Source organism: Aquarana catesbeiana, linkage group LG06 (assembly GCF_042186555.1).
Source record: "Aquarana catesbeiana isolate 2022-GZ linkage group LG06, ASM4218655v1, whole genome shotgun sequence".
NCBI classification, from domain to species: Eukaryota; Metazoa; Chordata; class Amphibia; order Anura; family Ranidae; genus Aquarana; species Aquarana catesbeiana.
The window spans coordinates 349075089-349099670 of record NC_133329.1 but is presented as its reverse complement, the minus strand read 5'-3'; the positions used below and the strand labels follow the sequence as shown (position 1 = coordinate 349099670).

Here is a 24582-nt window from a genome sequence, read left to right as displayed (position 1 = left end):
CAGCCAGGACACTGAAGATGGGTGGTGGATGGGTCTTCCAGCATGACAATGGCCCAAAACATAACCCCAAGGCAACAAAGGAGTGGCTCAAGAAGAAGCACATTAAGGTCATGGACTGGCCTAGTCAGTCTCCAGACCTTAATCCTATAGAAAATGTATGGAGGGAGCTGAAACTTTGAGTTGTAAAGGAACAACCAAGAAACCTTAAGGATTTAGAGAAGATCTGTAAAGAGTGGACCAAAATCCCTCCTGAGATGTGTGCAAACCTGGTCACCAACTACAAGATACGTCTTACCTCTGTGCTTGCCAACAAGGGTTTCTCCACCAACTACTAAGTCATGTTTTGCTTGGGGATCAAATACTTATTTTACTCACTGAACTGAAACTTCATTTCTAGCATTTGTTTTGTGTTTTTTATGAATTTTTGGTTGATATTCTGTCATTTAAAATAGACCTATTATAAAAATTATAGACCCTTAATTTCTTTGTAAGTGGGCAAACTTACAAAATCTGCAGAGGATCGATTAGTTATTTTCCTCACTGTATGTGTTTTTTTAACCCCCTGGAGCTGGCGCCTCCTGGGCATTTAACCACTTGCCGACCGCCGCACGCCGATGTACGTGCAAACTTTGCGGGCGGATATCGTTGTTATGGCAGCAGCTAGCTGCCCAGTATCTACGTTTTCGTGCGGCAGTTGGCTTTCTGATAAAAGTGGTACCTGCGGCGGATTCGCCGCAAGATCACTTTTATCGGTGACGGGAGAGGGCCCTCCTCCCGCCGCGATCCGGTGCCCTCCACCGCTTACCGGAGCCGTCGGTAGCGGTGGAGGCGATCGCGTCTGTCCTATAGCTGTGCCTGGAGACAAATGAGGCTAAGATGGCGCCCACTCATCTCCATGACACTGCTGGCTCCATGACACTTTCGCCCACGCCTCTTAAAGGCATATTTTTTCAATGTCATTTTTTTAAATGACTTTTTTTTTTTTTTTATTGCATTTTAGTGTAAATATGAGATCTGAGGTCTTTTTGACCCCAGATCTCATATTTAAGAGGACCTGTCATGCTTTTTTCTATTACAAGGGATGTTTACATTCCCTGTAATAGGAATAAAAGTGACACAATTTTTTTTTTTTTTTTTTAAACGGTGTAAAAATAAATAAAATAATGTAAAATAAATAATAAAAATAAATGTAAAAAAAAAAACAAAAAACCCCCGTCCCGACGAGCTCGCGCGCAGAAGCGAACGCATACGCGAATAGCGCCCGCATATGAAAACAGTGGTCAAACCACACATGTGAGGTATCGCCACGACCGGTAGAGCGAGAGCAATAATTCTAGCCCTAGACCTCCTCTGTAATGCAAAACATGCAACCTGTAGAATTTTTTAAATGTCGCCTATGGAGATTTTTGAGGGTAAAAGTTTGACACCATTCCACGAGCGGGCGCAATTTTGAAGCGTGACATGTTGGGTATCAATTTACTTGCCATAACATTATATTTCACAATATAAAAAAAATTGGGCTAACTTTACTATTGTCTTATTTTTTTATTCAAAAAATTGAATTTTTTCCCAAAAAAGTGCACTTATAAGACCGCTGCGCAAATACAGTGCAAAAAAAAGTATTGCAATGACCGCCATTTTATTCTCTAGGATGTTAGAAAAAAAAACATATATAATGTTTAGGGATTCTAAGTAATTTTCTAGCAAAAAAAACTGTTTTAAACATGTAAACACCTAAAATCCAAAACGAGGCTGGTCCTTAAGTGGTTAAGAGGCTTAGGATGCCGGGAAGTGGAGCAGGGTTTATGATAATGTGACCACCGTGATAGGTTTTCACATGATCGGAAAGCTCCCAATAGCAAGCAGCGATTGGGAGCTTTACGTTAGCCGCCGGTAACTGTGGCGGGAGTGCGTAGAACGTGCACTCTCACCACAGCTGTATTTGTACTAATGCATGCAAATATGCGGCTGCTCAGCCCCAAGGCCCGCCTGCTGAGAGGCCGCATATTTGCGCATGGCCGGCACCAAGAGGTTAACAAGCAGTAGAAGACCTTTAAAACATGCCCTCATTGACCTCAAAGCTGCTTGTACTGTGAAGAAATTCATCCTTAAAACTAAAAACAGAGACCCTGAAGTTGCGTTTTAGTCAGTTTCCAACAGCTTACAGTACCTGAATAAACCATTTGTCTATGTGTCCCTAGCCAGCAGGGGCTGCATGTAGGAAGCCCATTCAAGCATATGAGGCAGCAGCAAAAGCACAGACACAACCACTCATTCCAATGTGACAGGTGGGCAGGTGTTTGTCAGTACTCCCAAATGCACACTGCCTGCGTTCTGTGCACACTGATGTTCACCTGCACGTCCATCACATAAGGACGAGCTGCTGTGTCCATGCAGCAGTCCTCATAGACTTGAATGGGCTGCCTGCACATAGAATCTGGCCATGAGGTATGCATACACAAATGGCTTGTTCACCATATATAGGCCTCAGTGCCTTTGTAAACAAGGTCTTGAGATCAATTTCTCGTCAATGTCTTCAGCTACAGAGGTCAATTGGTGCTTGCAATGTGCTTTCGTTGAATATGTAAATACTTTAATGGGCATAGTCTAGACACAGGTGCACTTTAAAGTGGTTGTAAACCTGTGACACGAAAAATGAGCACAGCATATCTTTCCATAGTGTGTACTAGCCTCAGTCCAAAGCAGTGTGATTTCTGTCTGCTGCCTGGTTTCTCTGCTATTTGCATGAGTCATTTCTGACAGCTAATGCTGATACCAAGGGATGGAGTGGGACAGGGAAGGGGCCCTTAAGCACACAGCCTGTGGTTGACAGCCTCAACTGTGCCCCTATGAGATTGTGTGAAGGGGGTGTGCCTGTTCCTTCTACTCAGGTTACAGTAAGCTCCTTTCCATGTGCTCTGCAGTGTGTCACATCAGATCCCCACGCCCTGCCTGCTAAAGCTTAGAGTTGATGTGTGAGTATGTTGAAGTCTTTTGTGGAGTTAAGGAGTTAGTATGGTATTCCAAACCACTCATTCTATAGGTATCTTCAAATTAGACATGCTTTGAAGGCCCATTTCAAAACACAAACAGTGGAATGGTGTAAAGGCCCTCTTCTTCAAAAAATAGTGAAGTCAGGAACCTCGAAAGGTTTGATCTCTTAGCTATATGAACAGATACGTAGTAAAGCCATCACCGGGGAAAAGTTGGCCACAAACAAAAGTAGATGGGAAGAGGATTTGGAGGCAATAATAACAGAAGAGCAGTGGAGGAGGATATTAGAACAAAGTCCCCTGGTGTCAGTTTCCCCCTCACAGAAAATGTTGCAGTTATTCCCGCTACATGGAGCTCACTACACCCCAAAGAATCTATTTCAGTTTGGCTACCGGGAGGACGCCAAATGCCCAAGGTGTCACGAGACAGGGGACTTGATAAACATGATGTGGAGATGCCCAAAGCTTTTTAGGTATTGGGCAGGGATACTAGATGTTATCAACAGAACCTTTGGGATTAGGTTGGAGTTGGTAGGTATTGTATGTTTGCTGGGAAAAATGGAGGAAACCGTAGGGTCCGTAAATATTAAAACGGTAGTACTAAGGTGTTTATTTCAAGCACGAAAGATAATTGCCCAGAATTGGCAATCAGCAAGGCCTCCGACACTTGAAGAATGGGTCAAGGTGATGGATATAACTGTATAGAAGGAAAAAGTGGTGTTTACCAGACGAGGGAACTTTGATAGATTTTTAAAGTTGTGGAAGCCATGTCTAGATAAAATGGGTTGCCCACCACAAAGGAAGCCACAAGGTTAACAGAGTAGAGGTAAGGGAAGGCCAGAACAGTAGTAGGAGACGAGTTTAAAGACCAGGCGGATCTGACTGGGAAGATGAGGGGGGGGGTGGCGGAGTGGACGGGGGGGGGGGGGGAGGATTGAGAGAAAGAGGAGAAAAACATATATAATACATTTACAACATAAATAAACATGGTGTGTGGATAATAATGTCTATATCGCAACACACAAGGGGTTGAGGGGGGTAGGGAGGGAGAGGGGACGGGGTATAAAGCATACAGCACAAACAGAGGTGTTAAGGTGGAGGTATAGTTAGAACTTTTCTCAGGGGAAGGCCTCTTTCACACGGGGCAGATCAGTCATGATCCGCCCCGTGAACATCCGCTTGCTCAGCGGGGATAGCTCCGCCGATCCCCGCTGAGCAGGAAGATGACAGGTGCATCGCTGCACACTGTGCAGCGACGGACCTGTCAGAGCGCCGCTCTCCCCTATGGGGGGATCGGATGATGACGGTCCGTAGTGTCCGTCGTCATCCGATCCGATCCGAAAACGGAGGAAAAAGTAGGTTTTTCCTCCGTTACACTTTTCGGATCGGAGCGGGTCGGATGTCAGCGGACATGTCACCGCTGACATCCGACGCTCCATAGGGATGACTGTATGTCCGTTTTTCATCCGAAAACGGATGGATGAAAAACGGACATACGGATCATCCGTGTGAAAGAGGCCTAAGTGGATTAATAGGAATTGTGTTTAAGATAAGTTAGTACAAAATTTTATAAGTTTGCTACAATGCACGGCAATGTAAATTTGACTATGCCACAGATTTATGACTTTGGGTCTCTTTGTTTTCGTTTCTTTGTGTATGTATATTTAAAAAACCATAATAAAAAAATTTATTGAATTAAAAAAAAGAGTTGATGTGTAAAATGTGTGGTTCAGGAGGCTGTAGAGAAGAGGGGGCTGCAGATAAAGAGGTACAACTTATGTAGGAGTACTTGTTTCATCTCTGTGTATCATCTGAGGCTAGTCGCTGCACTGGGTATATGTAAGGGTTTACAAACACTTCAAAGTATAACTAAAGGCAAACTATTTATACGTTTTGGATAGAGTAGAGAGGGATTAGAATACCTGTCAGGTTTTTGTTTCTGCCTGTGCCTGTTAGGAAGATTCACCTTTTCTATAAGGCCCCTTAAACACTTGTACAACCTTAAAGTCGTGTGACTTTGACGCGACTTGAAGCAATGTCTGTGTAATCTTGAGGTCTATGGACCTCAAGTTGCATCAACGTCAGATCAAAGTAGTGCAAGGACTACTGTAAAGTCGTACAGATATGAACAGTAGTCATTGGAAATCATGCGGTACGACTTGTCATTCCACTTTGCAGTGCCAAGTCGCAGGTCAAGTTGCGCAAATGAAAAAGGGGCCTAAGTCCTCTTTACTGTCACAACCGAGAGTGAAGGTAATAGAAAAACCACAATTTTGAGTTGCCACCAGAACAGAAAATGAGGGACAATATTCCAATGGAATTAGTTCTGGTGACCCTGGTGACAACCAGGGATTGTCACACTTACGGTTCTTCCTGTTCTTCTTACTTCCGGTTTTGGCTATGGGACAGGAAGTGATAAGGAAATCTCATCAATAAGGACACAAATGGCAAAATAACTACTTTAAGGGTTTGGATGACTGTTTTTCTCTTGGTTTCAAAACCTTTGAGACATAGACAAGACGTAGAGGGCAAATAGGGACAGAATCTCATATCACCAGAACTGTTTTGGACAAGTGACTCAGAAAGCCAAGCAGCTAGCATTTCTAGGAGGCCGTCTCATCAGAAATTTCCTTAAATCATTAACAAACACTTCTTACCAATAATGCTTTCTGCCTCAGTAATAGAACTCCTTCAAACTTCTTTCTGCCTTAACCAATTCAGCTCCAGAAGCTTTACCCCCCTTCATGAGCAGGCCATTTTTTGTGATACGGTACTGCGTTACTTTAACTGACAATTGCACAGTCGTGCCACACTGTACCTAAACAAAAGTTATGTCCTTTTTTTCCCCACAAATAGGCCCCTTTCACACTGAGGCGGTATTGCGCTAAAAATACCGCCTGCAAACCGCCCCTAAACAGCCTCCGCTGTTTGTTCAGTGTGAAAGCCCGAGGGCTTTCACACTGAAGCGGTGTGCTGGCAGGACGGTGAAAAAAGTCCTGCAAACCGCTTCTTTGGAGCGGTGAAGGAGCGGTGTATTCACCGCTCCTTCACCGCTCCTGCCCATTAAAATCAATGGGACAGCGCGGCTATACCGCGGCAATACCGCGGCTATAGCTGCGCTGTACGAGGGATTTTAACCCTTTTTCGGCCGCCAGCGGGGGTTAAAACCACACCGCTAGCGGCCGAATACCGCTGCAAGAACGACAGTACAGCAGCGCTAAAAATAGCGATGTTGTACCGCCGACGCCCCCACCGCCCCAGTGTGAAAGGGGCCTTAGAGCTTTCTTTTGGTGGTATTTGATCACCTCTGCAGTTTTAATTTTTTGCGCTTTAAACAAAAAAAGACCGACAATTTTGAAAAAACAAACAATATTTTTTACTTTCTACTATAAAACTTATCCAATTAAAAAAAAGGAAAAAAAATCCCAATAAGCATATATTGATTGGTTTGTGCAAAAGTTATATATAAAAGCGTTTACAAACTATAGGATTTTTTTAAATTTAATGGTGGTGATCAGCAACTTATAGCGGGACTGCGATATTGCGGTGGACAGTCAGGACACTAACTGACACTTTTTGGGAACCAGTGACATTAATACAGTGATCATTGCTAAAAAAAATATGTACTGTCACTGTACTAATGACACTGGCAGGGAAGGAGTTAACATGAGGGGCGATCAAAGGGTTAAATGTGTGCCTGACCAGTGCTTTACTATTATGGTGGGGGGTTCGTGTACTAGAAAAAGGCCTGGATCGGTGCCCCTGCTGCTTGGGTACGCACCCAAGGCCCAGAAGTGCAGGATCACAAATCCTCAGTTTAGGCCAATATGTATTCTTCTACATATTTATGGTAAAAAAAAATCGCGAAAAGCGTATATTGATTGGTTTGCGTAAAAGTTATCGCATCTACAAAATAGGGGATGGATTTATGGCATTTTTATTATAAATTTTTTTTTTAGTAGTAATGGCGGCGATCTGCGATTTTTATCGTGACTGTGACATTGCGGCAGGCAGAGCAGACACTTTTGACACTATTTTGGGACCATTGGCATTTATACAGCAATCACTGCTATAAAAATGCACTGATTACTGTGTAAATGTCACTGGCAGGGAAGGGGTTATACACTAGGGGGCGATCAAGGGGTTAAGTGTGTTACTTCAGTTTTTTCTAACTGTAGGGGGATGGGCTCACTAGAATAAGACAAAGGTCACTGCTCCCATTCACTGGGAGCAGTAGATCCCTGTCATGTTGCTAGGCAGAACAGGGAAATGCCTTGTTTACATAGGCATCTCCCCGTTCTGCCTCTCTGTGCCACGATCGCGGGTCACCAGCGGACATCGAGTCCGCGGGACCCGCGGGCAAACGCCCGCTAGCCGCCGATGACAGAGTGAAGTACGGGTACGTTGTTTTGCGCACCCGTGCTACTTTGGCTCAAGCCGGTCGGCAAGTGGTTAAGGACCACCCCACGTACATATACTGCATACATATACATATACATATACTGCAGCAGGGCGGCCCTTAAGCACAAAATCACATACCTGTACATGATTCCTCGGATCAGCTTTGATTGGACTGATTGGACACAGCAGGAGCCAATCAGCAGGTCCGGCGGGCGCAATGGCTACCGGCCACCCATGATCGTACACAGGAGAGGCAGAACAGCGGTCTGCCTATGTAAACAAGGAACACAGATCTCTCTCTTCCTCCAGTCCGTCCATCTCCCACACAGTTAGAAAGCATTCCCTGGGAACACACTTAACCCTTTGATTGCCCCTGATGTTAACCCCTTCCCTGCCAATGTCATTTATGTGCATTTTTTTGGCACTGATCACTGTATTGGTGTCGCTGGTCCCCAAAAAGTGTCACTTAGTGTCAGATTTGTTTGCCGCAATGTCACAGCCCCACTAAAAATCGCTAAAGCTGCCATTACTAGTAAAAACAACAACAACAAAAAAAAAGTCCATAAATCTATCCCATAGTTTGCAGAACCTATAACTTTTGCGCAAACCAATTAATTTACGCTTTTTTGGGGATTTTTTTTTTTTTACCAAAAATATGTAGCAGAATACATATTGGCCTAAACTGATGAAGAAATTTGGTTTTTAAAATTTTTTTATAGGATATGTTTTATAACAGAAAGTAAAAAATATAGTTTTTTTTTCAAAATTGTCACTCTTTTATTGTTTCTAGCACAAAAAAAAAAAAAAAAAAACCCGCAGAGGTGATCAAATACCACCAAAAGAAAGCTCTGTTTGTGGGGAAAAAAAGGAGATCAATTTTATTTGGATACAACATCGCACGACCGCGCAATAGTCAGTTAAAGCAATGCAGTGCCGTATCGCAAAAAATGGCTTGGTCAGGAAGGGAGTAAAACCTTCTGGAGCTGAAGTGGTTAACCTCTTGCCAACCAGGAGCCGCAGTTATACTGTGGCAGGTTGGCTCAGCTGCGCGAATCGCCACAGGTGTACGTGGGTTCGTGCATGAGGTTCTATGGGCGCGCCCATTGGCCAGCAGGGGAGCCAATCAGCGCGTCCGGGTGGACTTGATGTCCGCCGGCCAGCCGCGATCGTTCCCCGCAGAGACAGAACAGGGATCTGCCTGTGTAAACAAGGCAGATCTCCGTTCTGCAGGAGGAGGAATCTGTGTGTTGTCCCAGGCAGCCCATCCCCCCCACACAGTTATAAACACACTTAGGGAACACATTTAACCCCTTGATCACCCCTGATGTTAACCCCTTCCCTGCCAGTGACATTAGTACAATATCAGTGCATATTTTTAGCACTGATCACTGTAATAATGTCACTGGTTCCCAAAAAAGTGTCAAAAATGTCAGCTAGGTGTCCGATCTGTCCGCCGCAATGTCACAGTCCTGCTAAGAATCGCTGATCACACCATTACTAGTAAAAAAACAAAAAAAAATTCCATAAATCTTTTCCCTATTTTGTAGACACTATAACTTTTGCACAAACCAATCAATCTACGCTTATTGTTTTTTTTTTACCAAAAACATGTAGCAGAGTACACATTGACCTAAATTAATGAAGAAATGTTTTATAGCAGAAAGTAAAAAATATTGTTTTTTTTTCAAAATTGTCAATCTATTTTTTGTTTATAGCAAAAAAAAGTAAAAAACGCAGAGGTGATCAAATACCAGCAAAAGAAAGCTCTATTTGTGGGTAAAAGACGAAATTTTTTTTTATTTGGGTACAACGTCGCACGACCTCACAATTGTCAGTTAAAGTAACGCAGTGCCGTATCGCAATTAATGGCCTGGTCAGGGGGTAAAACCTTCCGGAGCTAAAGTGGTTAATGTTAGATTCTTCACATGACCGCAGTCTCCGCCTGGTCCCAGGCATTGTGTATGGTGTATACCCTGTGTGTATGGTGAAAGTGGCCCCGCCTACAAGCCTGTGACTGGCCAGTGAAGGAGAAGTAGAAGATTACTGAGACTCTGTGATTGGTTAATCTCTCTGTTGCTCTGTATTCTCCTCCTATCAACATGCTCTTTGCACTGCAGCACAACTGATGGTCTTATAGCACTGCTTCTCCCTTCCCTAGTCTCATAGCTCTCATCTGTCCCTGATTTCAAGGGTCTGTCCCTGATTTGGAGCAATGTCCCTCCGTTCCTCATACCTCCTCATTTGTCCCTCATTTTGGTCTGATCTATATAATTGTATATAAAATGCACTTTTTATCTTTCAAAAAGTGTTTCCCAGTGCTAAACCTTTCATCTAAATTCAAAATTGCTGCATTTGTAAATGTTAAAAGCCAACATAAAGGAATAGGAGTGGCAAAAAAAAAAAAAAAAATCCTTGTGGATTTAATTAACCTTTTTTTTGGTTAATTCTCCTTTAAGGGGGTGTGTCAGGGGGGCGTGTCCTATGCCTACATACATTTGCAAGTAGGTGTCCCTCATTCCCATCTCAAAATGTTGCTAGTCTGAGCTAAACTGTACAGGTATTGTAAGCAGCTTATAACTGATACCTGATTCAGGTACATACAGATCTTGCATTAAAAAATAAATAAGGACGTATTAATGAATGCATTCATTTGAATTCTTTATATCTGCATGGAGTTCAACTTTTGTAAAAACAATGTTGGCCCCGCAAAACTTATATTGAGTGTTGTTTGTAGTGTACTCTGTATTCTGAGTTTGTGATCTGATATAGAGATCATATCTCCCAACATTTTGAGATGGGAATGAGGGACACCTACTAACAAAGGTATGTAGGCATAGGACACGCCCCCTGCCACACCCCCTTAAAGGAGAATTAACCAAAAAAAAAAGGTTAATTAAATCCACAAGGACTTTTTTTACCACTACTATTCCTTCATATTGGCTTTTAAAATGTACAAATGCAGCAATTTAGAAATTGGATGAAAGGTTTAGCACTGGGAAACACTTTTTGAAAGATAAAAAGTGCATTTTATATACTATATGGATCAGACTAAAATGAGGGACAAATGATGGGGGAAGAGGGACAGAGGGACATTGCTCCAAATCAGGGACAGTCCCTCGAAATCAGGGACAGTTGGGAGCTATGTAGAGATGTGTCTCTGAATTTGTTTAAATGTCTCATCGTCATGTTTGACCAAATCCTATCCATAATATTGTCACTCCTTCACTATCACACACATTTTCTTGCACATGAGGAATGGATCTTGATATCACCATATTGCCTTCTCAGAAAAGGGATATCTCTTTGCTTTGCCCTTGTCCTCTCAGCAGTGTACAATCACAATGGGACCGGTGAGGGTGATGCGAGTTTGGCTTCTCTTTTTTCCGCTGACATTCACTTGAATCTCGTCTATCCCATGACGCAGCTTGCTGTGACTCAATGCTGCTTTGGAGACAGCTTGTCTCATTGTTACCACCGTTATGAAAATAAAACCACTTTCATCTCACAAATGGAAATGACATTCTAAGAGTGAGCTCCAACAATTACTTATGTCGCTATTTTAAGATTTCTAATTGTCTAATATTAAAATCCAATACGATACCCATCATCAGTTCAAGAATGACCTTCCTTTTTTTATCAGAAGACATTGGTTAGGCAAATATCCAGTGTGTTTGTTTTCTTTATATTGTTACTCTTTAACCACTTCAATACCAGGCACTTCCACCCCTTCCTGCCCAGGACAATTTTCAGCTTTCAGCGCTGTCGCACTTTGAATGACGGGCGTGCAACACTGTACACAAAGTTTTTATCATTTCCTTCCCACAAATAGAGCTTTCTTTTGGTGGTATTTGATCACCACTGGGGTTTTTATGTTTTGCTAAACAAACTAAAAAAAACAAAATTTTTGCAAAAAAAAAAAAAGTTTTTCTTTGTTTCTGTTACAAAATGTTGTTTTCTCCTTCATTGACAAGCACTGATGAGGATGCAATGATGGGCACTGATGAGTTGGCACTGATAAGGTGGCACTGATGGGCAGGCCAGGCACTAATATGTAGAATTGATGGGCACCGATAGGCAGCACTGATATGCAGCACTGATGGGCACTGATAAGTGGCACTGATGGCCACTGATAGGCGGCACTGATGGGCACTAGTAGGCGGCACTGATTGGCACTGACAGGCGGCACTGATGGGCACTAATAGATGGCACTGATGGGCAGCACTGATGATGAGGTACTGACAGTCATTACTGATGGGCACTGACTGGCATCTGTGAAGGGCACTGACAGGCGTTATTGATGGGTGCTGATTGGCACTTTGGTGGGCACTGACTGGCAGCCGATGGTCAATGATTGGCAGATGTGGTGGGCACCTCTGATGGGGGCTGAGCTGATAATCAATGCACTGATTATCAGTGCAGACCCCCCCTCCCTCTGACAGGAGAGCCGCCGATCATCTCTCCTGTCAGTGCGAACTGAGGAAAGCCATTTACTGTCACTTCTTGGTTACACGCTGTGATCAGCTGTGATTAGTCACAGCTGATCACGTGGTAAAGAGCCTACGTCATAGGCTCTTTACCACAATCTGAGTTGCGGCGTGTCAGACTGACACACCACACCACCGATCACCGCTCTGCGTGCCCTCCGCAGGGGAGCGATCGCTGCTTATCCTGCTGGACGTCATATGACATCCAGTCAGGATAACTTAACCACTTTGCGCACGTCATTCTGTTATATGGTGGGCAGGAAGTGGTTAAAGTGGATGTAAACCTGATTTATGAAATTTGACCTAAGCACATATATCTGCAGTGTTTTCTTATCTTTCTCCAAAGCACTAAGTCCTTGATCAGACACTAAGGCTGGGTTCACACTTGTGCGATCACAGTCATGCGATGTCTGTGTGATGCAAATTCAGCCATACAAACTGTATGGCTGGAATTGCATCGCATTCACACAAAAATGGTGCAGGTCACTCTTTTTGGTCTGCACTAGAATCGGATCGCATTGGATGTTCACACCTATGTGATCCAATTCCTGCAACATTTGACAATTCACACTGCGATTTGCGAACTGACCTGGAGGTTTCATTAACTTTACATTGACACCCCCAGCGGTATGCAGATGTCAGTGTAAACCAGTGTGCGATTCGGGTGCGATGCGGGAACCGGCACTAAATCGCAGGGTTTCCCGCATCGCACCAGTGTGAACCGGGATTCAGTTTCACAGCTTTGTAAAGCTGTGAATCTGAGATTCACCAAACAATCATTGCGGGTGAATCTTCCAGGTATGTGTGTTTTAAATGACAGTGGTTGATCCACCACCAGTGAGTGTTTGGTGAAAGGCACATTTGCTACTATATAAATATGCCCCAGGGATTGGTTTACTAAAGCAGGAGAAACTGATCAAGCAGTAAAATGTATGTTCATTTTACACTTAGTAATTAGGGTGAAGATGTTTACTCAAGGATCCAGATATATACATGTTCAAGGAAAAAAAAATCAAAACGAAACAGGATTTTCCATGTTTCCATGCACATGTTTGGATGATTGAAGTGAAAAGTGAACATTTTGTCAACACTCTACTATGTTAGTAAATTGACTCCTAATAGTATTTGATAAATTCTCCTTTGCACTAAAGTATTACCCATGACCACACTCAAATGTTGGCATAGTCCACATTATACTATGGGCCAGATCTAGGCTGTTGTAATTTGACCTGGTGGCCATTCCAATTGGAAGCAGTTATTTTTTGTTCTTGAGATCTCCATTAGACAAGAGGAAGGCTGGTGCTAATAACTTCAGATCCTTGTAAGGTACAGTATCTCACAAAAATGAGTACACCCCTCACATTTTTGTAAATATTTTATTCTATCTTTTCATGTGACAACACTGAAGAATTGACACTTTGCTACAATGTAAAGTAGTGAGTGTACAGCTTGTATCACAGTGTAAATTTGCTGTCCCCTCAAAATAACTCAACACACAGCCATTAATGTCTAAACTGCTGGCAACAAAAGTGAGTACACCCCTAAGTGAAAATATCCAAATTGGGCCCAAAGTTTCAATATTTTGTGTGACCATCATTATTTTCCAGCACTGCCTTACCCCTCTTGGGCATGGAGTTCACTAGAGCTTCACAGGTTGCCACTGGAGTCCTCTTCCACTCCTCCATGATGACATCACGGACTGGTGCATGTTAGAGACCTTGCGCTCCTCCACCTTCCGTTTGAGGATGCCCCAAAGATGCTTAATAGGGTTTAGGTCTGGAGATATGCTTGGCCAGTCCATCACCTTTACCCTCAGCTTCTTTAGCAAGGCAGTGGTCGTCTTGGAGATGTGTTTGTTGTCGTTATCATGTTGGAATACTGCCCTGCAGCCCAGTCTCCGAAGGGAGGGGATCATGCTCTGCTTCAGTATGTCACAGTACATGTTGGCATTCATGGCTCCCTCAAAAAAAACTGTAGCTCCCCAGTGTCGACAGCACTCATGCAGCCCCAGACCATGATACTCCCACCACCATGCTTGACTGTAGGCAAACCACACTTGTCTTTGTACTCCTCACATGGTTGCCGCTACACACGCTTGACCACCTAAGTTTATTTTGGTCTCATCAGACAACAGGACATGGTTCCATTAACCCATGTCTTTAGTCTGCTCGTCTTCAGCAAACTGTTTGCGGGCTTTCTTGTGCATCATCTTTAGAAGAGGCTTCCTCCTGGGATGACAGCCATGCAGACCAATTTGATTCAGTGTGCGACGTATGGTCTGAGCACTTGCAGACTGACCCCCCCCACCCCTTCAACCTCTGCAGCAATGCTGGCAGCACTCATACGTCTATTTCCCAAAGGCAACCTCTGGATATGAAGCTGAGCATGTGCACTCAACTTTTTTGGTCAAGCATGGCGAGGCCTGTTCTGAGTGGAACCTGTCCTGTTAAACCGCTGTATGGTCTTGGCCACCATGCTGCAGCTCAGTTTCAGGGTCTTGGCTATCTTCTTATAGCCTAGGTCATCTTTATGTAGAGCAACAATTCTTTTTTTCAGATTCTAAAAGAGTTCTTTGCCATGAGGTGCCATGTTGAACTTCCAGTGACCAGTATGAGAGAGTGAGAGCGATAACACCAAATTTAACACACATTCACACCTGAGACCTTGTAGCACTAACGAGTCACATGACACCGGGGAGGGAAAATGGCTAATTGGGCCCAATGTGGACATTTTCACTTAGGGGTGAACTCACTTTTGTTGCCAGCGGTTTAGACATTAATGGCTGTGTGTTGAGTTATTTTAAGGGGACAGCAAATTTATACTGTTATACAAGCTGTACACTCACTACTTTACATTGTAGCAAAGTGTAATTTCTTCAGTGTTGTCACATGAAAAGATAGAAGAAAATATTTACAAAAATGTGAGGGGTCTACTCACTTTTGTGAGATACTGTAAGTGCAGGTTTAGTGTAAATTGTTATGTAACAGGTTAGGTTAAGGTTTGGGGCTACATCAAAGACTTACAGCATTTGGAGATTTCATACTGTGTAATTGTGAATTCGTACATCTCACCTTGGTTTTTGTACTTGTTTAACCACTTCCCACCCGGCCGGTTCAATTATCCTAACTGGACACTGACAAATGGCAACGATGGGTATCACTGTAAAGGGATCACTGGCAGGCATTACTGATGGGGGGCTGCGCTGATAATCAATCAGCGCAGACCCCTCCCCCTGTCAGGAGAGCAGCTGATCGGCTTTCCTCTACTTGCGCCTGTCAGACGCAAGTGAGGAAAAGCCGATAAACGTCTCTTCCTGTTTACATAGTGATTAACTGTGATTGGACACAGCTGATCACATGGTAAAGAGTCTCCGCCAGAGACTCTTTACCGAAATCGGTGTTGTGGTGTGTCAGACATACAAGAAACAGGAAGTGGGCTGTATAAGGTATTTACTGTCAGCAAACATTTTTTTACTATCCAAAGTTAAAACAACAAGGGCAGAGGATTTAATAGATGGAAAGATGAAAAAATGATTGAAGGTCCACTTTAATAAAAACAAACCACCCGACCCCCCCCAGGTGGAAACAGACCACCTGAACCTCCCCCCTCTACAGTGGGTAGTACTCACACAGTCAGGCTCTTATCGGCAATTCAGAGAAGAGAGATCGCTCCGATGCTCCGATGAGGACGGATCTCCCCGTGCATCCTCCCCGCCCCCTGGTGCCGGCCAATACGATTGCTTCTCCTCATGGCCAATCGGGTCTTAAGGATCTTAAGGATCCCCTCTCTGATTGGCTGGGAGGAGAAGCAGGAAGACAATAGTGAATATTAATTTGCTATTATCACACAACTGGGTGGACTCAGGCGCAGTGTTCTGTGCCCCAAGCCCACCCTTTTTTTTTAAGCCAATTAGAGCCTCGGGCTCTATTCATGTGCTTAAAAAAAACCCATTGGAATCCATGCGTCCGGTGCCCTGCATGTAGATTAGGGGCCAGGCGCATGGATTAGGGGGGTGGTGTTACTGTTGCTTTTCTATCATCTCCAACTAGTCTACCCATTCTCCTCTGACCTCTGACATCAACAAGGCATTTTCGTCCTTACAGCTACCGCTCACTGGATACTTTCTCTTTTTCTGACCATTTTCTGTAAACCCTGGTGATTGTGTGTGAAAATCCCAGTAGATCGGCAGTTTTTGAAATACTCAGACCAGCCTGTCTGGCACCAACAACCATGCCATGTTCACTAAAATCCCCTTTCTTCTCCATTCTGATGTTCAATTCAAAAGTTGTCTTCACCACGTCTAGATGCCTAAATGCATTGAGTTGCTGCCATGTGATTGGCTGATTAACAATTTGTGTTACCTAGCAATTGAACAGGTGTACCTAATAAAGTGGTCGGTGAGTGTATAAAAATATCCAAAATTGTATTCAGTCAATTAAATTGAACATTAAAAACAAAATGTTCATTGCACATGTTAATAACATTGCTCAATCACTTTGCATAGAATAGAAAAGGTTTAAAACCCCTGCAGGTTATTTTTTGCAGTCGCTGTCATGTTCAGGAGATTGCCCTTCACTTCCTGTTCTAGAGACGTAACAGAAAATGAGAGGAAATCCCTGTAAAACAAGGGGAACTACACCTTTTTACAGTTGTCAGAGGAACAGGTGTCCCCAATAACAGTAATTAGCATAACGCATATACTGTTAGTGTTTTAGTCTATTTGAATTTGCCCCAGTCAGCACAAACCTACCAATATCAGTTACTGTTGGTGTAATGGGTAGGAAGTTAACGTTGTTTTACAGAACTTCTACAAACTTCTTCCATTTATGCAAACTACATTACATAGCCAAAAGTTTGTGAACCCTTGACTCACACCTATATGATATTCTGACATCCCATTTAAAAATCATGGACATTAATATGGAGTTGACCATCTTCCAGGTATAAGTCTCAACTTTTCTGGCGAGGCTTTCCACAAGATTTCGGGGAGTGAATTTATACCTATTAAGCCAATAATGTATTTGTAAGGTCAGGTATTGATATTGGCAGAGGAGATCTGGCTTGTAAAGAATATTTACAGTATTCGTACAGTACATTATTCATCTCAAATGTGTTTAGTAGGGTTCAGATCAGAGCCACTCAAGTTTATCTGCACCAAACTTGTCAAACCAATTCTTTATTTAAATGGCTTTCGGAACCTGAATTCCATAATTTGGAGGGGTGCCCAAATATATTTGACAATATGATGTAGTTTGAGCTTGTTCTCAGGTCTATGTTCCTCCAAGGTAATTTTTTAGGTATCTGTCTATGATGGGAGGATTTTTCAAACCTCGGACTAGTCATCGAAATACCGGAAAGCACAGGATTTCCTAGCTTGAGGTGACAGCATTGTATATATGACATTTTGCTCCTCACTCTTCTCTGTAATAGAGCAAACATAACTTCCTATTATTGGGCCATTTTTGGTCACCCTACCAGGCAATAAGAATAACAGAAATACAAACCTGACATGATATTTTTTCTTACTTGGGTTTTCGCTTATAAATATACCTAAGTCTTCTTATCTACTGAGGCAAAGCCAAGTAACACATCTACGGTTCAGCAGGTGTTTGCTCCTGTCATCTATGTTCCCCACATTCCCAATAAACCCCTGAAGGTTTTCTCATTGCTTTCTGAACCTAATGCCGCGTACACACGGTCGGACTTTTCGTCTACAAAAGTCCAACGGACGCCGACGGACTAAAGCTGGCTGGTAATCCGATCGTGTGTGGGCTTCTCCGGACTTTCAGCAGACTTTTTCAGCCTCAAATCCGACGGACTTTAGATTTGAAACATGCTTCAAATCTTTACGTCGTAACTACGACGGACCCCGAAATCCGCTCGTCTGTGTGCTAGTCCGACGGACAAAAACCCATGCTAGGGCAGCTATTGGCTACTGGCTATGAACTTCCTTATTTTAGTCCGGTGTACGTCATCACGTACGAATCCGTCGGACTTTTGTGTGGTCGTGTGTAGGCAAGTCCGTTCGTTAGAAAGTCTGCTGCAAGTCCGCCGAAAGTCCGCCGGAAGTCTGTCGGACAGGCTGTCGGACTTTTGTAGACGAAAAGTCCGACCGTGTGTACGCGGCATAAGAATTTACATAGAACTAGACATGTCCCTTGCTCCTTATCTGACAGTGCTCAGGCCTGAATATAGGTTGCTCATACTCTACCAACAGTACTATGAGCTGCAGGGGGAAGGGGTGATTCTGCATGAACGATCATAATCAAAAGTTTGGATTTTGCAGAGAAGTCCAATGGCATATTGGAGAGGTGGGAAAGGTTGTTGTCTGCTGTATAAAAGCTGCATTACTTGGCTTTGTCAGAAAAAAATACAAATTTCCCTAAAGATTAAATACACGGTGCACTCATTGGTGGCACAGATTTCTCCAGTGAGCACAAAAGTAAAATGAAAATTAGAGTTCCATGACATCTGCTTATTACATATACAGTAAAAGCTTGGATTGCCAGCATAATTTGTTCCAGAAACATGCTTGTAATACAAAGCACTTGTATATCAAAGCAAATTTCCCCATAAGAAATAATGGAAACTCAAATGATTTGTTCCACAACCATTTATTCATAGGTCCTTCAGTTTATAGTCCACATAAAAAGATTATAGCAATGTGACCAGGTGGTGTAACCATAAAATGTCCATCCACAAATGGAAGCCTCTACAAGGGGATTAGAAGCAAAATCCAGTAGGAGCTACAGAGTATAAAAGAGAAGAGAGGGGCCTCTAAGTGTAGCAATATGTTGCTAAATGTTGTACCTTCATTAAATGTACCCATATTGCTGCACTTAGAGGTGCCTCTCTTCTCTTTAATACCCAGTTGTGACGTGACACTACTTGTATATCAAGACATCAGTTGTACATCAAGTGAAAATTTATTTAAAACTTTTGCTTGTCTTTCAAAACGCTCTCAATCCAATTTACTCTCAAACCAAGGTTTTACTGTAATACATAACATATACAAAAATGTTTTGTGGAACAAATACATAATGAATGATAAATTATATTTCCATAAAGAACATCTACTCCTGTGTCAATTTCTGAGCCACAGACTCTCAGGATCATGAGCCCAGTAAAGGTTCCTCTGCTGATCCTGCTGCCAGACTGATGAGTCTCGATATCTGGTCCATTCAAGCCTATGGGAACACAGTTCACAGGCGTGGCAATCCCTGAACAGATTTTTTTTGAAGGGATGTAAACACCGGAGAAGGCCACAGTATTGGAATAGTGGTAGATAAACAACGGAGGGGTAATTAATGCAGTGTAGCTTAGGAGGAAATGGTAGAGTAGATTTAGGTAATGTTAGGTAAGATAAAGGTAAGGCTGTCCTTTAAATTATCCTCACCCATTCAATGTAATAATATCTCAATCAATCTTTGAAGGCAAAAAGTTAAGTAAATGGACATATATCTGGCTGTAAAACATATAACACATAATGGGCTATTTATATATTACGGCAGCTGTCCACTTCTATGGTACTGAATAGGTACTGGAAGTAGAATGTGCATCTCAGCAAGTCTAGTCAAAATATATATATATAAATATATATATATATATATATATATATATATAAATCATAAAATACTTTTAATTGTGTAATATATATATATATATATATATATATATATATATATATATATATATATATATAAATAAAACCAAAACTATTGGGACACCTGCCTTTACACGCACATGAACTTTAATGGCATCCCAGTCTTAGTCCATAGGGTTCAATATTGAGTTGGCCCACCCTTTGCAGCTATAACAGCTTCAACTCCTCTGGGAATGCTGTCCACAAGGATTAGGAGTGTGTCTATGGGAAAGTTTGACCATTCTTCCAGAAGCGCATTTGTGAGGTCAGGCACTGATGTGGACAAGAAGGCCTGGCTCCCAGTCTCCACTCTAATTCATCCCAAAGGTGTTCGATCGGGTTGAGGTCAGGACTGTGCAAGCCAGTCAAGTTCCTCCACCCCAAACTCGCTCATCCATGTCTTTATGGACCTTGATTGTACACTGGTACGTAGTCATGTTGGAACAGGAAGGGGCCAACCCCAAACTGTTCCCACAAAGTTGGGAGCATGAAATTTTCCAAAATGTCTTGGTATGCTTATGCCTTAAGAGCTCCCTTCACTGGAACTAAGGGGCCAAGCCCAACCTCTGAAAAACAACCCCACACCATAATCCCCCTCCACCAAATGATTTGGACCAGTGCACAAAGTAAGGTCCATAAAGACATGGATGAGCGAGTTTGGGGTTGAGGAACTTGACTGGCCTGCACAGTCCAGAATAGTTGAAGCTCTTATTGCTGTAAAGGGTGGACCAACTCAATACTGAACCCTATGGACTAAGACTGGGATGCCATTAAAGTTAATGTGCGTGTAAAGGCAGGTGTCCCAATACTATTGACAATATAGTGTGTGTACCCAAGAGTATCTATAGACACAAGTCAACTCTTCGGGGGGCTGCTCAGCTTCAATCAGCTATACCTAAATGAAAAAAACTTACTGTAGTACCCAAGGGGAATAACATAAAATATACAAATATCAACCCTACATTGGGTTTAGCTGTGAATGCTAATGTGCGTTATATTATACAGTATGGAAGGGTGGCTTTGCATTACCATTCCAACCAAGGTACATTTAAGATATATTATATATATATATATATATATATATATATATATATATATATATATGTATATATATAAAATCATAAAATACTTTTAATTGTGTTTTATATATATATATATATATATATATATATATATATATATATACACATGGATATAATGTAGTGGTTCTGAAAGGTTTTTTTTTTGGCCTCTTCTGATGCAACACACTGGTATGCATTACTGACCAATCAGACAGTATTTTAGCTGGACATATCTTATTGGGTCAAGTGTGCGATTTCACTATATTGATCATGCGGGGGAGCACAGAGAGTAAGCTGATTGTGGAGTGGGGGGGGGGGGGGGGGTATTGGAAATAGTACAATGCACAATACACAAGGGCTTTTGACCGTTCCTCTAAGATGCATGATATCTTCAGATGATCAATGTTTTCTTCTAACAAATACATCTACTGCTTACTATATGACCCCACTGATTATAACACCTTATGTCTGCTTAAATAACAGACGGCTATAGTCTTAACCTGTTCAGTCGGGGTCCTGATGGCCGGCGCCTGTGTGCTACAAAACATGGTCAGATTGTCAAATGATGACGTTGGAGTCATTTTCAATATGTTAAAATCTAAGCACTTTTATGGGATGAATCATCAGCCCAACAACAAACTGTCTTTGGAAATGTAAAAATGTTGGTAATTATGAATTCTTTTTTTTGAGGCCTACAAGCCTCCATGGTCATGATTACCAATGGATATCACATATATGTAATTTTGCTATAAATAACTGCATATGTTTTCTTTTATCTGGGTTAGATATATTTAATGCTTTATTTTTTAGGAGGCTCTTTGCTCAAGTTCCTTCTTTTTCAAGATGGTTCCTCTAACCATATACAATAACACAGACACAACCATAGGTAGACCATATCACGTAATACCATTCAGCCTTGCAACAGTTTTGTCTAAATCTCCCAAAAAAAAAAAAAAAAATGATTGCAAGTCTTGTCAGGCTTTCTAGACAAATTGCACCAAATATAAGTGAAAGTCAGCAGTTTTGGCTTTCAGTCTATAAACAACGTCAATACGACAAGGTCATTATACAAATCGTCTTCCATACGCCGGCTCCATAAAAGCCACACAACACAGCCCTAGTTGAGACCTCATATCATGCTAAAGGATTCTGACAGGAACTACTGTATAATTAATGACCTTTTCAAAGCAAGTGACCATGTTATGATGAGTCAGGTGAATTGGATAATGTAGACAACTGCAGCAAAAAAAAAAAAAAAAAATCCTTTTCTACAGCCAACACAAATCTTCCCTTTGTTCTGCAAGATAATGAAAAGATCCCATATAAAGACACAAACAAACTAATGTGCCCTTTGATGTTGCGGAAACAAAACAGCAGGGCCCTTAATCTACAGCAAAACCCAAGATACGGTGAAACACATCAGAGATTCGAGGGAGGAACGCTGCGATCGCTTAATCTTAAAATAAACATAATACCGTGCACATTGGAATAAAATCCAAAGCCAAATGTCATTTCAATGGCACATAAAAAAGAAATAGAAAAAAGCTTTGTAATTTCAAAGGAAATAGAAGTCTTTGATTAGGAATATTTTTCAGCAGACAGATTCTGTGTTCACAGAGGTTCACTCCATTGCAGGCCCACTCTGAGGCTGATCTAGGCTGCACATTTCTGGGAGGAATGTAAATCTGGTGGGACCTGATGTCTGGATTCAGATGGTACACTAGCCCATACATTTTGGAAAATGCGCAAAGGAGATCAATGGTGTCACGCTAGTTACAATATGCAGCATTCTGCGAGTTTGTGAGACGACACAGTGCCATCTAATGGTATAAAAACATGTTGACACGACAGGCATTAACAAGACATGTTAATGGACCGCATCCCGATGAGCCCTTTGAATTTTCCTGAGCTAAGGTGTTCCAGCTGGGCACAGAAGCGTATTAATTTACCTGCATTTCCTGCATAAATCATAATTAGATCTAGTCTACATCAGCAAAAATACTTCTTAAATACATCTACTATCATTTTTTTTCCTATGTATCTTTAAGAATTTTAATTATAGATTTTTTTTTTAGAATTTTGGCAATTAGCATTAAATCACAAGCTGTAAATAAAATATACAGCTTACATTAACCTTTATTTTCTTAAATTCTCTTTACAAAGGCACATTCTTTCATTTGTAAACTTTGCCCCAATGTATTCATATTTTTTTATTTATTTATTTACAAACAGATAAAAGATAAAGAAATCAATAAAATAACAAAATAAGCTGTATAGAGTTGTATTTTCCTAATAAAGGCCTCACTGACCTATCAATGAGCCCTTCAAAATATCATTACACGTTTAAATCAGATGACAACTTCATCAAGTTCCTATTGCCTTTCAGATTTAAATGACCCCCTAAAATAAAAGAAATAAATAAAAAAAAATGAATGTTGTAATATAAAGTACTCAGGCAGAGCAGATGACTATTTGGAGTCTACCTGCCTTCTTTGGCATTTGCGGTATTTCAAGGTGCTTGATGCAATCAGCTAAAATTCCAGTAGATAATACTAGATCAGGTAATAAGGAATCTTGAGATCCTACAAGGTGAGCTCCATTGACTATCCATATCTGGTTGAGCTGTGTTAACCTCTGCAATGTTGTCTCCAGCCCTGTCCTGGGGCTTCTCCGACAAATACTGCCCTGCTATTGCAAAAACATATGACCTCCACATATGCAAAAAACTTCCTAAGAGGCTCCAGATTAAAGAGAATCTCCAGTTTGCTTTCATCCTTCATGCAGATGCCTTCACAGCACCCTCTAAATGTGCCACCTTAGGCCAGTAAGTCAAAGTAGAGTGAAAATATAGCAATACCAGGCAATTTTTTTTTTTTTTTTTTACTGTGTCAGCTACAGATCAGACATAGGGGAAAAAAAAAAGCTATACATGCAATATTGCAAATTCTGCCTTGTCACATCTACAGCAAGTGCAATGTGCTGCACCCAATGCGGAGAATGCTGCAATGTGCAATCATTATTAATAAATCAGCTAGGCTTACCAAGGAGGATAGAGAATGCTGCAGGCTTACCTGATGTAGGAGAAAGTCTGCAAACCATGTCAGCAGAGGGAACCTGCACCAAGAATAATCAGAATGGAATGGAGCTCCTTGTACAAGATGCTGAGATCCCTAAGCCACAAAAGCTGACAAAGCATTTGCCCTTAATCCATTATGACTGAAAAAGACCGTGAAGCTCCTTCACAACCCCTCTTCATTTCTTCCCCTTGCTTCCTGCTCTGAGCATCACTCTACAGTGGCTAATATATACCAGGAAAAGGCTTACAGAGGCATACACAGGCTGCAAAGCAAACGTGGACACCAGCCCCATCTGCTGGACAAACGGCTAAGTGCAGCATGCAGTTATCACCATACCGTTACAATGTTTCTTTTTTTTCTTTTTCTTTTTTTTTTTTTTTTATTCCTGCAAAGGCTTTGCCGCATGACTGACAAGATCGTGATGTTGAATACTTTACTGTATATGCATTCATTTGTGACAGAACATTTAATGTTGGGAAATGGGAGGGGAGAGGGGTACACTGACAGCAGATGGGTGCTCTTTGAAGATCTGCCTTATCTACTGATTTAAAGGGACTGCTTCCATTTTTGCTAAGGATGCATTTTGTGATGCAGTCAAGCATGGGACTTAGTTCGATTTGTCTTTGCAATGATAAATCTTTACAGGGAGAGATTGCAGAGGTGAAAGTATTGGTAACTGGCAGACTGCTATACTGTTTATAAACATTGTGCCAGGAACTGGATGGCACCCAGCAGGGTGTGGGCAATGGGTTTTTGAATGGATGATGTCACAATGGGCTGTACTCTTCTGGTAGTAGGTACAGACACTTTCAATGAGTGTAAGAAGTCTTTTGTGTTAGCCTTAGAAAATACTTTTAGGCAGCAAAGACCCATGATTGCCATCCTTCCCAGTGTTCCCAGGACTTTGCAAGGTTTAAAGTGGTA

General features: G+C 41.9%; 1 protein-coding gene across 4 annotated transcripts in view; it reads right to left on the bottom strand.

Moving 5' to 3' along the window:
* LOC141147040 (sodium channel protein type 2 subunit alpha-like) overlaps positions 1–24037 on the bottom strand; it is a 229147-nt gene extending 205110 nt beyond the window's left edge. For 2 of the 4 annotated variants that reach the window (XM_073634018.1, XM_073634019.1), the window contains exon 1: positions 23653–24037. The gene's annotated coding sequence lies outside the window, so the exon portion shown is untranslated. The remainder of the gene's footprint in view (positions 1–23652) is intronic. The other 2 variants (XM_073634020.1, XM_073634022.1) reach the window with 1 other exon arrangement.
* Positions 24038–24582: the final 545 nt, after the last annotated feature.